Here is a 17,871-nt window from a genome sequence, read left to right as displayed (position 1 = left end):
CAGGGAAGAGAAAAAAATCAGAACTAGATTTTTTTTTTTTCCCACAGCAAGAAAGTAAAATACTGAATATAAAAGCACTGGAAATGTGTAACAGGTTTCCAACAGAAAATACATGTTTAGTAATCCACAGATTAATAATTCCTCCAAATACAAATTAAAGTTTCCTCATAAGAAATTTTTAGTTCTAAAAATGCCAATACTTTGAGAGCCATCTTATTGGTTTTGCTTTCTTTCCTCTGCCATTTCTTCCACTTTCCCCTCTTCTTTTGTGCTTGCCGGTTCTCTCAGAAACACTATGTAAGATGGCACTGTCTTCCTACTGTTCCGCTGGTTAGGCTACAGTTACATCCAAAAATCTCATACTTAGACAGATTCTCTGCACATAACTGTTAATTGCCATTTAACTCACTGACAGTTCACAGTATTAATACCTACACCTTACATTTTCATAAGACACTTACATACCCATCCATGATCTCAATTTATTCTCACAACATGTAATCTGGAAGGTAAGCAGAGTCAACAGCCCCATTGTTCTTATTTTAAAAAAAGGTCACCTGACACAAAGAAGTCAGGTAACCAATAATGGGCATGAAGGTGGAGGGAGCTCCAGATTCAGCCTGGGATAGCTGCATTTCACAGATAACTGTAGTATCTCTCAGAACACGTACAAATGTTAAAACTGCCTAAGGAAGAGCAGATGGCTTTAAGTATATTAATTTTTCTACAAATGGACTCACCTCAAAAATGGAAATATGCTCTAATTCTTAGGCTTCTACTTCAGTCCAATGACAGCTGTGTTAAAGATACCTGTGAATGAAAATTAAATTTCATTTTGAAGCACAGTATGAAAGCAGTAGTTGCTTTTGCTTAATACATATATTTGTTCACTTTTACTTAAATTTTTTGTTCTCTTTTTATGTAGCTTAAAAATTATATGAATGGAAAAGATAAAGAGAAAAAAATCATCAAAGGTCAAATATTATGATGGGCACACTAACATGCCAGCTGATTTAATCTTTGCAGTAACTATGAGAAGCATTTAACTTTTAAACAAACTAAAATTCTAAGACTTATATTAAGATTTGAACATACCAATGCCTCAGAATTACTTTATTTTGATTTTTTTTACATTTACCTCGCATATCACAAACTATATATGAAATAGGCATTTTCAATTTTTTCCTACTTGTAGTTGGACGTGTATATTCAGCTCAAAGTCTAAAAACACATAGTAATCTACGTATTTAAAATACAGACCACTGCTATGAGTGCGTGTTATTAAATAGCATATCTATGTAACTGACAATATTATAATATATACATTGTAAATAGGCATCTATCCATTAGAGCATTAAATAATCCATATGGTGAAATTTTTTTAAAGTTAAATAACAAGACAAAGAAGTTGTACTTTAAAAAAATGATCTCTAAAGAAACTAATTAAATTTTTAAAAATGATCACTAATACCATATAATGCTTAAGAACTAATAATTTCAGTATGGTCTTCTTTGTCACGTGACTCTAACAGCAATGAAAAGGGTCTTTGGAGTACAGGAGTTCAAATTCAAATCCCAACTCTATATCAGCACTTCATTCTTCTGTTCAGATCCTCATATAATATAATCTCACTTGCCTAGAGGCCATACATAAATGACAACATCAGCAATGTCACAGAGTAAATTAAAAAGTTACATGGCTAGTTAAATAGATGCCACATAGTCTATGTGCTAAACTTCTCCATTTCACTCAGAAGATGCCCTCAAGCTCAGTTTAAATCTTTCAAAATCTTATTTTAGAAAAAGTTCAAATGAATTTAGTAATCAAATCAATCCACAGCAGGTTAGAAGCACTGGTCAGATGCATTCAATCTGAATTTAAATTTATTTAATTTATTATAAATTATTTAATTGCATTAAATCTAGGTTTGCTAGAGGTAACAGAAAGGAATGTCAGCAGAAAGAAATTGGTAGATTATACTACCAATTTCTCTATAACAAGAGAAATGAGACATACAATGGGAAGAAAAATTCGTAAGGCATCCTAAAAATATTTGATACAGAACCACAGGACTGTGCATTATATTACACCATATTACAATCCAAGTAGTATGCACAATGATATATTATCTTCTGTTTAAGAAGAAAGTACTTGATATGTGAAAGAAAAATTACCACCGTAAGAGTTTAAAAATAAATAAATAAAATTCTAATATTTAAAGAATTATACTCCCCAATGACTCCTATTAAAAACTCAGAAAGTGATAAAGAATCAAGTATTTACTCAAACTTTTTAATATAAACTGTTCAATTAGCTAAACAAATAATAGTTGTATGGAAGTTTTTCTTTATAGATAATAAATCAACGTAAAGTAGCAATTAAAATAACATATTCTGCAACTCCTAATGAATTAAAAGTATCTACCCATAACAGCTACTAGTATCAAAAGAAGAAAAAAAAAAAAAAGAAGAAGAAAAACCACCACATATTATGTCTCCTGAGAAAAGAAGAAATATCATTCATATATTAGGAAGTAAGAAAAAGAGAGAGAACAAAGGGAGAAAAAGAAATAAGAGAAAGGAGGAGGGAAGGAGGGAGAGGAAAGAAGGAAGGTAGAAAGGGAGCGAGGGAGGGTATCTGAATTTAAGCCTCTGATCCTTCTACCACTTTTTAAAAAACATATAGGAGAGAAGGACATGTTAAACTATACCATAGAGATATCATCCGCAATACCTAGAAAAACACATATTAATAATTATAAAAGACATTATTTTGACACTGAATCATAAAAAGACTTATAAAATCATTGGCAAATTGAATATTAATATTTAACAATACTCAGAATTAACTTCGTTTCAGCTACGATAAATATGGTCACAAGATTCTAAGAGTGTTTTTATCTGTTAGAATAACAGACTAAAATATTTATAAATACATTGGTAAAACTACCTGCTTTGATTCACACAGGAGGGAAGAAGTGGGCAGATGGATGAACTAAGATTAGCCAGAGTTAATAACTGCTAAAGCTTGATGTTTGATAGTGGCTACATAGGAGTTCATTCTATTATTCTGTCTACCTTGTATATGTGAAGGTTTCTGAAATAACAGTTTAAAAAATATATATGAGGTATACAGCACATCAAAATAAATGGTACTTCAAGTATTGTAACAGAAGTACTTTTAAGAATTTAAAAATTGGGGATCCCTGGGTGGCTCAGCAGTTTAGTGCCTGCCTTTGGCCCAGGGCGTGATCCTGGAGTCCCAGGATTGAGTCCCACATTGGGCTCCCTGCATGGAGCCTGCTTCTCCCTCTGCCTGTGTCTCTGCCTCTCTCTCTCTGCCTCTCTCTCTCTCTCTCTCTGTGTGTCTCATGAATAAATAAAATCTTAAAAAAATATTTAAAACTTCACTACATGTTCCCATGACAGAAAAAAATGTTTTAACAAAATAATAATGCTAACTAATGTCTCAGCTAGTAGGTATTTGTCTCAATTGTCTAGCTAAAATATTATGTTCTGTATGTAAGCAATGATCCACCTCATTATTAAGTACAGCTAGTACACTGAAAACAGCAATTTCTCTGAAAATGGAAAACTAGTGACTTTAAAAATATAAGCAAACTGCCAGACTTCAGATTGTTTACATTCAAAGTTTTTCATTCACTTCATCTGGCACTAGGAAGGCTCATGTTGAGCTAGAGGAGTGCACAGTTTGGCTCAATCCTTCCAGTTTGGATAATAAGTGTGTAATTTAAATTATTGTATGATGAATCCTGTTAAGTGAGAAACAGTTGTATTCAACACAAAAGGTGAGAAGAACAAAGGCTTTGAAACTCAATTTTTGATCCACTGCTTATGAGTTTCATATCACCTCAAGCAGGTTCTAGTTCCTTCATCTGCAAAATGAGAAAAATAATTTCTTCCATATAATGTTGTGATATATGGATTTGGTTATAATAGATTCAATATATTTTCATCTTTTATATAAAGAAGTGGGTCCATACAAACACATTTCCTAGCATTGTTCTGTTAGTGTTTCACAGTAGCTAATATTCTAATTGACTACATCCAATTATTATTCAGCTACTTAATAGTATTGTTATACTACCTAATATTAGACTCACTTCTCTCCAAATGCCAACAGTATTTCCCATTGGTATAAATAATAATTTGGAAAACACATATATCTGATGAACTAAGAAACCCCTTTATACATTGCAGCTATGAGTGTCCTTTATGTAATCAACAGGACAAGAATTTGCCTGTAACTTTCGTTTATCTAAGTTGTAAAGATTTTGGACATACAATATTGTTACAAATGTTTAAAGACACATTGCTTTCAGTCACAGAGCCAAATTTAAGTTACATCTGAAATATATTGGTGTTTGAAGGGTAAATCTATACTAAAAAATATCAAAGTAAGTCACTGAACTAATGCTTCTAAAAGAAAATTCTTACCCTTGAAGACAAAGTATCAACAAGAATGGGCTTCCTTCCAAATCATCTGATGCCCTAGGGCATTTTGCATGTACCTTAGAGCACTTATCTTGTTACAACTTATCATGTTTTATCAGTCATTTCTTTACATTCCAACTACGGGATAAACTATTCCAACTGTGGGGCCGTATAGTTGGAATATGAGCTTCAAAAAGACAAAGGGCTTATTTTCTTTTTGTATCATCGGCATCTGCAAAAAGACTTATTTTCTTTTTGCATCATCAGCATCTGCATAGGGAGTGCCTGGCAGCAGCAGGTGCTTAATATGCATTTGCTGTAACATACAAGTATACATACCTTCATTCTCTAAGGAATTCTAGATCAAATCATTAAATACCCCTTTGCCATATCAAATACTCCACGATGGGACTGAGCCTAGCACACCTGAGACTAGACCCTAAGAGATTCCATTGTGGTCTCAACCTCACTCCTAATTCCGCAGAGGGCATATCTACTTCAGATCACTCAAATTCAGCAGACTATATCCCTAGGTTCCTCTTCCAGGCATAGCCTACAATCTGTAAGACCAGCTAACACTTACTGACAGCACTCTATGTGTAAGGTCCTACAGTAAACACAGCATATACCTTAGTTCATGCGTTCCTTGTGATGACCTGGGAGTAAGTGTTAGCATTATTCTCATTTTATAGGTTAAGGTGAAGGCTTAACAAGGTTATGAAACATGTCCAAAGTCCCAAGGTCATAGAGCACAGTTAGGATTTGAGCGAGGTCTGTCTGAATGTGGTCCATATTATTTTTTCTTTTTTATTACAGATTTTATTTATTTATTTATTCATGAGAGACACACACAGAGAGAGAGGCAGAGACACAGGCAGAGGGAGAAGCAGGCTCCATGCAGGGAGCCTGACGTGGGACTTGATCCTGGGTCTCCAGGATCATGCCCTAGGCCGTAGGCGGCGCTAAACCACTGAGCTACTGGGGCTGCCCTGTGGTCCACATTCTTAATCACTGACTCCTGAACAGAAGACTACTAGTAAACAAAATTTTTCAAAAAAAGAAAAAGACTCTTAAAGTCCCTTGAGATGCTTTAAAATGTTTTTAAATAAGCTTTTAAAAGCGACATTAGTTTCCTTTGGGGAGTCCTTCATTTTTCTCTTAATTTTGTGACATACAAGGGCCCTTCCATTTAGAGCATATTAACCAACAAAAACTACTCTAAGATGGCAGCAGAGTTGAGGATTAAAGTCGTGATTACAAAAAAAAAATAAATAAATAAAGTCGTGATTACAGAAAAAAAGATCTGAGCAGTCTAGAAATCTAGTGAATAAGAACAGAAAAATAATAAAAAGGAGAGATGCAGAATCTAATTGTAGAAAGGGCTAAATCACTATTGATGACTAAAATCTCTACAGAACTTAAAGCTACAAAGCACATATGAATACATACACTAATTCACTAAACAGGGATTTCCTAAGGTGCAAAGCTGCACCAGAACATAGATGTCATGTAGATTTGACATGGACACTTTCATTAGAGCCAGCAGAAATAGTATAGGCTAATGAGTAAGACACTTTTTTCCAAGTTTAAATCTCAGCTTTGACAATTACTGCATAGTTTTAGGAAAAGCACTTCTCAACCACTCTGAATCTTGTTTCCAGGCATGTAAAATAGAAAGAACACCTCCTTTGTAGCAAAATTAAAAGAATAACAGTTAATATATCATGCTGTCCAAAGCCATTAACCTAACAATACCTTTGTGGACTGGTAATGACAGGACAAAGGTAACATCCTTTAAGGCAACAAAAAAAAAAAAAAAAAAAAAATTGGTATTTTTAAAGACCTGGATATTCAAAAGTAGCAAAAGCAAAGAACTAAAAGCAATTAGTAAGCTGTTCTCAAGCTTAGATTCCCAGGCAGACCTGGACTACCTATACGGGGGTCTCTACCCAGAAAGGTCTATCTGAAAAACTGTTCTTCACCAGGGCAGGCTTTAAGAGCAAGCAACGAGGCCGGTTAGCACATACTTTTTTTTTTTTTTTTTTTAAGCTCTGTGTCTACCATGGCACCTGAACTCATGACCCCAAGATCAAGAGTCACATGCTGTACTTATTGGGCCAGCCAGGCACCCTGGTTAGCACATCCTTTCTAAAGTGTAAAAGCTACTGGGAAACTATTAACCACTCCCAACTTAGATTAACCAAATTGCTTTCCTGACAACACCATGTTGGGATCAGTGATCAGTGACTGTCATTCTTAAGGACTAAGGAAAAGTTTTCACCTAGAGCAAAGGTGAGCCAGAATGGAAATAGTACTTGTAACAAAAAGAGCTGGCCTCTTCCTGTTTCATCCTATGAGATACCCTGTGACACCTCCTTCTGCCTCCTTCCTTAGTTAATTAATCCTTTAAAAACTGTTATTAAATGCAAACACCGCTCAAGGCCCGAGGCATACAAGGATGAACCATGAACAGAAGAGTGAAGGCAAGAGATCAGTAACAGTAACAATAACTAGAATCTGTTTGCTTCATGCCAGGCTCTTCAAGTCCTTCCCACTTTTAATAACTTAGTTCTCACAACAAGTCCACAAGGTAGGGACTAAAGAAAACAAAAACATTCATTTGGGGAATATAAATAATAGTGAAAGGGAATAGAAGGGAAGGGAGAAGAAATGGGTAGGAAATATTCAGAAAGGGAGACAGAACATGAAGACTCCTAACTCTGGGAAACGAACTAGGGATAGTGGAAGGGGAGGAGGAAGGGGGTGGGGGTGAATGGGTGACAGGCACTGGGGGGGGCACTTGACGGGATGAGCACTGGGTGTTATTCTGTATGTTGGAAAAAAAAAAAACAGAAACATGGAGAACTGTAATAACTTGCAAATCTATTCAGCCACTAAAGCAGTGAAGTTGGACTCAAATCCAGGCAGATAGCTAGTGTGATAAATGCAGGAACGCCAGTTATGGGAACATCCTGGCCTCAGAATTTAAGTAAACTGGATGAAGTTAATAAATATGTTTTAGCAGCATCTGGGTGGCTCAGTGGGTTAAGCGTCTAACTTCTGATTCTGGGTCAGGTCATGATCTTACCACGGCAGACTCTGCCCTCTCCCTCTGTTCCTCCCCCACTTGCTCTCTCTCTCTCAAATAAATAAAAATCTTTAAAATGAGCAGGGCAGGGATCCCTGGGTGGCGCAGTGGTTTGGTGCCTGCCTTTGGCCCAGGGCGCGATCCTGGAGACCCAGGATCGAATCCCACGTCGGGCTCCCGGTGCATGGAGCCTGCTTCTCCCTCTGCCTGTGTCTCTGCCTCTCTCTCTCTCTCTCTCTCTCTCTCTGTGTGACTGTCATAAATAAATAAATAAATAAATAAATAAATAAATAAATAAATAAATAAATAAATAAATAAATAAAAGATTAAAAAAAAAAAAGGAGCAGGGCAGCCCGGGGTGGTCTCAGCGGTTTAGCGCCACCTTCAGCCCAGGGCGTGATCCTAGAGACCTCGGATCGAGTCCTACATCGGGCTCCCTGCATGGAGCCTGCTTCTCCCTCTGCCTGGGTCTCTGACTCTCTCTCTCTCTCTCTCTCTCTGTGTGTCTCTCGTGAATAAATAAATAAAATCTTTAAAATGAACAAATAAATATGTTTTAAAGTCTTAGAAATCCTTAGAAATACACAAAAAGAAAGTAAACAAAGACAGGCCTCATCTTTAAAATTTTCATGAACCATACAGATAACAGCTCAGGTTCACTATCTCTTGCAGAAACGTCAACAGTTGTTACATTTGGTTTCACTCATTCAAAGAAGTTTAAAAACAGTACACAGTGAGTGATGAGGGCAATACATTGCCCAAATGAAACCAGTTAGCATTATTAAACTAAATTACAATCATAACAAAAACTGTGATCACATCATAAAATATCACAAAGCCACTCCAGGAATGAATGAATGGCTGAAAGGTAAGGCCATTACCTGTAACACACAGGTTTTCCATGAGGTTACACATCCAACTAATACTTTTATTAGAGAAGAAGCATCATCACACAATCAGGCCAGTAAAGGTCTTTTTGAGGTGAGCCTGCCCACACCAGTTAATTAACCAGATGTTTCATTCAGTGACACATTTAATAGATAAGTTATTTTTTCTTGAAGCAACAGTCTTAAGGAGACTTTCTGGAATTAAACTGCCCTCAGTTCTACCATGTAAAGAGATTAGTCCTATAATACATGCTATCCTGCTAGTCAATCCTCATTATCTGGAAGCATAACTAAATATTTACATCAGTTCCATATTCTTGTCTACCTAATAAAACCTTCTCTTTGGTTTCCTAATTTATTCAAAACTGAACTTGATCTTCCCCACAAAACAAGTTTACTCTCCAAATTTACTCATTTATTTTAATGCAACTTCCTTTCTCCCCATCACTCAGCTTGAAACTCTAGTTGTTACTGACCTCCCCATCTCTTTCACTCTGGATCTCCTCATACCAGGATTATCAAAATAAATTTAAGTGGTCTTCCTATTTCAACTAACTTACCCTTTTTCTAAGACTGTGAAAATTTACTCTTAAAAAGCAACACTTTTACTTTGCTTTCCTCTGTCCCAGAACCAACGATGGCAACATAGAAGATCATATAATAGAAGCAACATTAGGTTTAATAATCAAGAAGCCGGGGTAGCCCGGGTGGCTCAGCGGTTTAGCGCCACCTTCAGCCTGGGACCTGATCCTGGAGACCTGGGATCGAGTCCCACATCGGGCTCCCCGAATGGAGCCTGCTTCTCCCTCTGTGTCTCTGCCTCTCTCTCTCTCTCTCTCTCTCATAAATAAATAAAATCTTTAAAAAATAATAATAATAATCAAGAAGCCTGGGCTCCAGCCCCAATTTCTCCATTAATTAATCTGAATGATTCACTTTGGTTTCCTTATCTAGAAAACATGAGTCCTAGGCTCTAAGAGCTCTGCAATCTCTTACCTTGAGAGCAACAAATCTCTTGTTTTGGAATCCATGATCTAATTCCAGGAATACCTGAGCTAATCAATCTCATCTACAACTATCCCCCAGCAAGTATTCTCTGATCCAGCTACTCTCTGCATGCTCCCAAATATGTCAGTCATGCTTATATTGTACTAATTCCTTCTCTAAAATGACTTCACCCTTCTCTTACCAAAAACAAACAGGAATTAAACAAGGATTTTTTTAAAGATTTTATTTATTTATTCGAGAGAGACAGAGAGAAGCAGAGACACAGAGGGAGAAGAGGCAGAAGGAGAAGCAGGCTCCCTATAGGGAGCCTGATGCGGTACTCAATCCCAGGACCCCAGGATCACAACCTGAGCCAAAGGCGGATGCTCAACCACTGAGCCACCCAGGTGCCCCCACAAGGAATTTTTTATACAAGGTTTTAAACGAGGAATTATATTCTTTTTTGTCCTTTTCTGACATTTGCAAATTCTTTACAGTCACTCTGTGTTATGTATGTACTAAATGCTCAGCGAAAAAAAAAAAAAAAATCCTAAACCAGAGCTAGAAGGTTAAATTAACTCAACATACAAAGCCTAACCTAGTAATCATCAATAATATATCATTTTTCCCTACAGATTTTATTCATTGTACACATCTGGCCCTGTTAACACTAAAATTTAACCTATGTAAGCTATGGCTCCAATGAAAGGACTCAATAGTTAATGAACTGATTTTATTTTGGTTCTCTTAAGTGCACAAATTTATCAGTGCTCAGCTGAAGTGGATATCATATATAGCTAATGTAGTTAGTGAAAGTACCTAATCTTAGTATATCAGTAAATTCACTCCCTGTTTCCTAGAAACTCAACCAATTTTTAAAAATCAAACCAAATTATTTTATGAACAAGTTTGTTCCAATAATATAAATTCAGTAATTTTATAAGTTAAATTATTGTTGTGAGCTGATCTGAGAACTTCCCCAATTACCATCTTCAATACTGCACTGATAAGAAAGTGTCAGTTGATGAAATAATAACCAGGGAGGAAAGTGCAACCCATTCTCCATTCCCCCAGTGGTCATTCAGCTTGCAGAACAGAGAAATCAATGACCCAGAGATATCATACAGACCTGTGTTTTATATACAACAGAACAAATACTCATTTACAGAAAAAAAATCAGTGCCCCATAACATACTAAAAAGAGCAAAGAATGCACTATCAGAAGGTTTGTGCCAAACTCTACCACTTATTAACTCATAGCCACAGCAAAGTCTCATAAACTCATGTCCTCAGATTTCTCATCAGCAAAATGGGGGATCATCATAATACCAGCCCTGCTTACTATATAAGACCTCTGAGGCTCAAATAACATAATTATGTAAAATAGTTCTGGTAACTGCAAAAATGCTTCACAATACAAATTATTATGTAAGCAATATTCATAAGTCACTCACCAATTTTAAGCATTTATTATCAAATAAATTTACCTAGTAGGAAAAGTAAAATGACTAGAGAAGAATCATCCTTAATGATACCAATTTTCTAAGTCTGGGTTTTTATACATCTTGCTCTTTAAAGTAGGACACACAAAACTCTACGCAAACAATTTTAGGCAGTTAAGTGTCTGAACACCTTTTCTGAAAGATCTCTAGGGAGAGAAATTCCACAGCTCTCTTGGTATTTTTCCCTCTGGAACCGAACAACTCAAATCAAGTATAAAAAAGTTCCAATTTTTTTCATCTGATATAAAGAAAATAAAATACACCAAGTTGGTATAAAACAGAATAACTGGCTATAAAAATTCTATTATACAACAAGTTTTATGGCAGAGACAAAATATCCAAGGTATAATGGACCTAAGCTTTTTCTCTTTCATCAAATTTCTCCTTGCAGAGGTGGAAACATACCTTGCCTAAACAAAAGAAAAAAATGCAGATCAAGTTTTCTTAAATTTCATAATGGAACACTAAGTATGACACCTACCAACCTATATAAAACAAGGTCTTCTTTTCAATCCATATCACACAACATCAGAACTTCATACACTTGTCAAATGTTAACATTAAACTCCTCACAAAAGCAAATATTAAGACAATTGATACTAAAAAAAATTTAAAGCTCATTTTGCCAAATTTCACAAGATCCATCCCTGAATTCTCTTGGAAGAGCTGAGTGTAACGTACCCGAAATATAGTACTTTCATTGTTACCAGGATGTTTTTATTACTTAACTATTTATGGTTATGCCTTAGGCTCTCACTGAGGGACAACATAAGAAATTCTTAAAAGAATGTTTTTCTTCTGGCTTCCAAACTGTCCAATATGTTATTTCATACATCTTTTAGTAAGATATCTTCCTATAGCAAGCACTCTCTGTCTGCAGCACTTCACTGACAATTCACAAGTTACAATTTATTGAAATTCTTATTTGCTTGTCTATCATCTCCCCTGGACATTAAATGTAAGGGCAGAAACTATATCTTATTCAATACTATTTCTCAAATACTGAGGACAGTGCCTAACACATAAGGGAGCTTAATGATCATTTATATAATGATTAATCATATACTTCAATTTTATTTTCTTAGGACATATGTTCAGTCCTAAATACAAAATAATCTCCTTTAAAAAAAAAAGAAGCCATATCTTCATTTATCTTCTCCATTCTTCTTAGAACTAATAGAGGAATTAATAAATATCTGATGATGAAGATGACCATGACAACAATGATGTCAGTAGTAGTGGTGGAAAAACAAATTATCCTCATCCAAACAACAGAGAACAAGCACTTTGTTATTCATTAAAATCAAATACAAAAATAGTAAGCAATCATCTTTGTATATTAAAATTACAGATCCATTATTTTCCTTTTTCTAAGTTCTCCAACATTGGTTAGGAGATTTTACTTATGCTCTCCTACACCAGTAAGCCTAAAAAAATTCAGTTCCTCAAGAATCTAAACTGGCTATAGTAATTCATCTAAGAAAAATTAATCACCTGCCATAGAATATTTACATTACAAAAACCTCAAGCTTCCGCCTTTTGCCCCCTATGTCCATGATTTCAGAGGATAACTTTCCTTGGTTTCCTCCTGCTGAGGATGACTGCTTGAGGAATTGGACTCTATCTTTCTGAACCTGCTGGGTGCTTGGATGAAGATAAAGAGAAAGCAGAGAGCCAAGAATGACAGTGATCTCCTCCTGGAGAGGACACACCTGCCATTCTGGTGCTCAGTGTGCATTTGCCATGGCCCTGCCCTAATTCCAACTCCAGTTTTAGGTTTTACCTGGCAGAAACAATTATTCTTGATTAGCAAGCCTAGCTTTACACAGTATCCTATGCCAGACTACCCAATGCACAAAAAGAGAGAGAGAAAGAGAGAGAGAGAGAAAATAATATTCCTATTTATACATGAAACTAAAGTTTATCACAATCAGGAATGATTTGATCCCCTAAGCAATCTAAGTACTCAATGAAGATAATACATTGAGAAGAAATTCCTTTAAGTGCATCTATCAAGATAAGCTTTCCTCTTCAGTAGAATCATTTGGTTTGTGCTCTGGATAGGTTTCACTTCCCCAGAGAAATAGTATTTGGAAAGTATACATCATTATGGCCTAAAATGGCCCATGCCAGAGTCCAGATATAGGAGCAGATGAAAAGGTGTATTCAACACCTAGAGATACTCACTCTAGCACCCAGATTCAAGAAGCCTGAACCAGTGACTACTTGCTTAACACGACAGGATGCCAAAATAGGCCAGCAAGAATGAAAATAGGGATCCCTTTCATTACCTTGTTGAGTACCTGAAAGCACAGCTTTGCTCACAACATTAAAAAGAAACAGATTTCTGGAGTTGATGTGCATTAAAGTGTTGACTATTTGTATAAGCAATTGTTAAAAGCATGTTTTAGAAACATATCTACCTATTTAGATATTAGGCTTAACTCAAAAAGGAGTATCTTATATAACAACAGTCCTCCTTTCTTCAGCATCAAAAGGATTCTCTTTCTGAACCCTTCACCTCAAATAAGAGTATAATTAGAGAATAAAACTCTTGTTATATTAGACAGTAGATGTTGATAATAAGATCCTGAACTCCGCTGCTTTTCTTGTCATGAGGACCAGATCCTTGGCATGACATTCAAGATTCTGCATTATAAATTTCAGCATTCTAGCCTCTACTCCAGTAATCCCATTATTCATTCAATCAACAAAAATATACGAAGCTCTAGCAATAAACAAGGCTAAAATGATCCCAATCCCTAAAAGTTCCCATTAAAGTGCCCTCCAGGCAAACTAGTCAATCAGTGTGTCGAAAACACTCATTCAGCAAATATTGACTGGATAGGTTAATGCTGGGCACAGTTTAAGACACTCCTATAAAGAGACAGCAGTAAACAATGCGGTAAGATTTCTTTCCTTCACAAAGTTCACAACCTTGTGAATGAGGAAATGTACCTGTCTTTTCAGGTACTTTTCTGCTATGTTCATGTCAATTCCCCCTCCTCCTCTGTATCTCTGGACATCTTCCTTTCTCCTTAGTACCAGTCCTACTCCATTTATACCACAGTTCAGATAACATGTTAACTGGATTGCTGGTGAATAAACAGAGACTAAAGCAAGACTTAAACCTGGATGGTATGGGGCAGTAGCCAGCTAAATTTAGGAAATTAAAGAGAATTGGGGGGGGGGTGCCTGGGCGGCTCAGATGGTTAAGCATCTGCCTTTAGCTCAGATCATGATCTCTGGGTCCTGGGATTAAGCATAGGGTAGGGCTCCCTGCTCAGCAGATAATCTGCACTTCCCCTCATGCTCACTTGCTCGCTCCCTCTCAAATGAATAAATAAAATGTTTAAAAAGAGAGTGTGTTAAAGGATTGTGGGCAGGATTTTAAAGCCAAGACAAACAGTCAATATAAGAAATCTGTGACTAGGCCTGGGATAATTACCATACAAGCAAAACAGAAACCCAATTACCAGACTGAGGCACAAAGTTAACACAGAATCAACAGCAACAGTATTTGATATCAAGTAAGAAGCTAATGAGTCAAGGTTCTTAAAATTCTCCAAAGGACAGAACTGGCCCTTCAGGACTGGGCTGAACGTTTAAGCAGAAATCAAATACTCTCAGCAATTAAATTAAAAGGAATGTATCTTTGCAAACCATATATGTGATAAGAGGTTAATGTCCAAAATATATAAGGAACACATACAACTTAAGAGCAAAAAATAATCTGATTTTTTAAATGAGCAAAGGACCTGAATAAGCATTTTGCTCAATAAGACATACAAATGGCAAACAAATGCATAAAAGATACTTAACATCACTAATCATCAGGGAACTGTAAATCAAAACCACAATGCGATATCACCTCACACCTGTTAGGACAGCTATCATCAACAAGAGATAACAAGTGCTGGCAAGTGGATAGAAAAAAGAGAGCCCTTATTCACTGTTGGTGGGAATGTAAATTGTTACAGCCATTATGGAAAACAGTATGGAGGTTCCTCAAAAAATTAAAAATGGAAACACCACATAATCTAGCAATCTCATTCCAGAAGCAATCTCTCCTGGGTATATATACAAAGGAAATAAAATCGGTATCTCAAAGAGATACACTCTCATTTTCATTGTAGCATTATTAGCAATAGCCAACATATGGAAACAATCTAAGTGTCCATCAAGGGATGAATGGATATAGAATGTGTTACGTATATATACACTGCAACATTATTCAGCCAATGGAAAGAAGGAAATCTCGCCATTTACAACAACATGAATGAACTTGGAGAATGTTATACCAAGTGAAATAAGCCAGGCAGAGCAAGACACATATTGTATGATCTCACTTAATATGTGAAATCTAAAAAAGGCAAACTCATAGAACCAGCAAGTAGAAAGGTGGTTGCCAGAGGCTTGGAGAGTGATGGGTAAAGGGGAGATGTTGGGTCAAAGGATATAAACTTCCAGTTAAAAGATGAGTAAGTTCTGGGGACCCAATGTATGGCATAGAGACTAGAATTAGTAATACTGTTTTGTGTACTTGAAATTTGCTATGGGAATAGACCTCAAGTGTTCTTGCCACACTGAAACAAACAAAACAAAAGGTTAACTATGTGAGGTGATGGATGTGTTAAATACATACGATTTTTTATTTACAATTATACCTCAATAAAACCCAGGGAAGAGGCAGCCCAGGTGGCTCAGCAGTTTAGCGCCACCTTCAGCCCAGGGCCTGATCCTGGAGACCCAAGATCGAGTCCCACATCAGGCTCCCTGCATAGAACCTGCTTTTCCCTCTACCTGTGTCTCTGCCTCTCTCTCTCATTCTCTCTCCTCTCTCTCTCTCTCTCTCTCTCTCTCTCTCTCTCATGAATAAATAAATAAAATCTTTGAAAAAAAAACCGGGGGGGGGAGAAATTTAGGAGTTCAGAATCACAATTTTTATTACAATGAGGCCTCAGATTCTCCAAGAAAAACAGTAACAAAGTCTCTAACTAGAAATTACAGATAACTAAAAAGCATGATGTAACCTCTCTTTCCTCATAAATTTAGTCAGTGAATAGAGAAGATGGGTCAGAGAAATTATACTCCAATGGTGGAGACATTAATAGTGATGTTGGTTGTGAAAAAAGTTAATAGTAGAAAAGTTAAATTATAGTAACAATAAAAATGTCTCTTTATATTTTTATTGATCACCTAAAATCTTAAAAAATACATCTGAATCTACTATCTTGTTTCATAAGATTCTATGAGGAAGGCAAGGCAATCATTATTTTTCTAATGACATCAACAATATTAGTTGCATCACAACATCACTGAAAGCATTTGTAGGATAAGCATCATTTATTGATGGCACGTCTTACAGAAATGTTCTTCAGGCTATAACTGGATCCTTAAGAAATCAGGATATTTCCCAGAGCAGCAAATCCAGTGGCGAACAAGAGACCTCAAGTGTGGGCTAACAGGAATTTAGCTTTATTTAGAAACATTTATATGTTTCGAATACATCTCAATAAAGTTCTCGGGCTTTCTCTGTCACTTTCAAAAAGATTTTTTTTCTGCTTAAATAAAATGTAATTGTAAGAATGCTATTATTAATGCATCATCAGCACAGAACGCAAAGCTAGTGTTATAACAGAAGACTTAGAAAAATGAAGCTCTGTGAAATGACCAGGTCTTTGTTTCTTTTTCAGTATTCTCTCTTGATTTTTTCATATAACGCCAACTCCATTTGAGACTTGAAAGTAAATCATAACAGATACACATTCTAATGCCATTATTCAAATAATGCATACTTAATATTATACTATAATCCAGGCACAAAAGCACAAGTACCATCAGATTCAGAACATATATATCCACTTGAGGGAGACTCCGGATGCTCATTTGTCTTACATATATCAGAGAGTGACAAAAAGATAAAAGGTACTAAAACTAATGGAAACCTTGGTATAAGTCGTTCTAGTGAACCAAATAACTATATATAGCACACGAACTGCACTAGTTCCGTAATTCAAATCTTCACACTTCCTCTCCCACGCTCACTCCAGAAGCTCTTTTAATACTTAAACAGCTTGGTGTTAAATGGATTCCATTCTTGAATTCTGGCAAGCAATTTGAAGCTTTCATACTACTAATAAAGCCATACTGGTAGTACTATAGTTACAAAATTAAACAAAATTATGTAAATATCAAGTAACAGTGAGGGCAATTACTGTTTCCACAAGGTAAGTCCTGCAAAGGGACAGCTGGACATTTTATCTTAAGACATTGAGGGGGGTTGGGGAAAGGCCAGAGCCAATGGTTCACCCACCAGGTTGCACCTGGCTTGGGCCCAAGCAGAACAATCCAGCCTGGCAAAAGAAGTCACTGTGTTGTGCCTCCAACTGGGCATTAGGTTTATCCCAATGGACACTGTTAGGAGGCACAGTTACATGCCATTCTTCTACTATATGAATTCTCCCCCTGTGCCAGGCGGATGAGGAGAAGATTCTGACAGAGTCAGTGTTGGCCTGACCTCAATTAAGATAGTTGTCCCATTTGGAAAAAAAGGAGTTTAAATGGCTCTTGTTCTATAAACTCCCAAAGAATCCAAAAGCCAAACCAAAGTTGCAGGCAAATGAAAGAAAGGATGAAGTTGGCACGGGTCACGAGCTTGGCAGGAAAGGGAAAAACAGGAATGGAAATCCTGAATCTCTTCACACCATACCATCATAAATCTGAAATACAGGGCAAAAACAGAAGGATGAGTCATATAATAATATATTCCTGGGCATCCCGGGTGCCTCAGCAGTTTGGCGCCTGCCTTGGGTCCAGGGCGTGATCCTGGAGACCCGGGATCAAGTACCACGTCAGGCTCCCTGCATAGAGCCTGCTTCTCTCTCTCTCTCTGCCTCTCCCTCTGCCTATGTCTCTGCCTCTATGTATCTCTCATGAATAAATAAAATCT

General features: G+C 36.5%; 1 protein-coding gene across 6 annotated transcripts in view; it reads right to left on the bottom strand.

Annotated features, from left to right (window-relative positions):
• EPS8 (EGFR pathway substrate 8, signaling adaptor) overlaps window positions 1-17,871 on the bottom strand; it is a 176,069-nt gene that overhangs the window by 118,091 nt on the left and 40,107 nt on the right. For 4 of the 6 annotated variants that reach the window (XM_072798858.1, XM_072798862.1, XM_072798863.1 and 1 more), the window contains exon 2: window positions 741-810. The exons of the other annotated variants lie outside the window; for them this stretch is intronic. The gene's annotated coding sequence lies outside the window, so the exon portion shown is untranslated. The remainder of the gene's footprint in view (window positions 1-740; window positions 811-17,871) is intronic. 6 annotated transcript variants of the gene reach the window in all.

The sequence above is a fragment of the Canis lupus genome, chromosome 25, assembly GCF_048164855.1.
Source record: "Canis lupus baileyi chromosome 25, mCanLup2.hap1, whole genome shotgun sequence".
Classification (NCBI taxonomy): Eukaryota; Metazoa; Chordata; class Mammalia; order Carnivora; family Canidae; genus Canis; species Canis lupus.
This window is presented reverse-complemented; position numbering and strand designations above follow the sequence as displayed.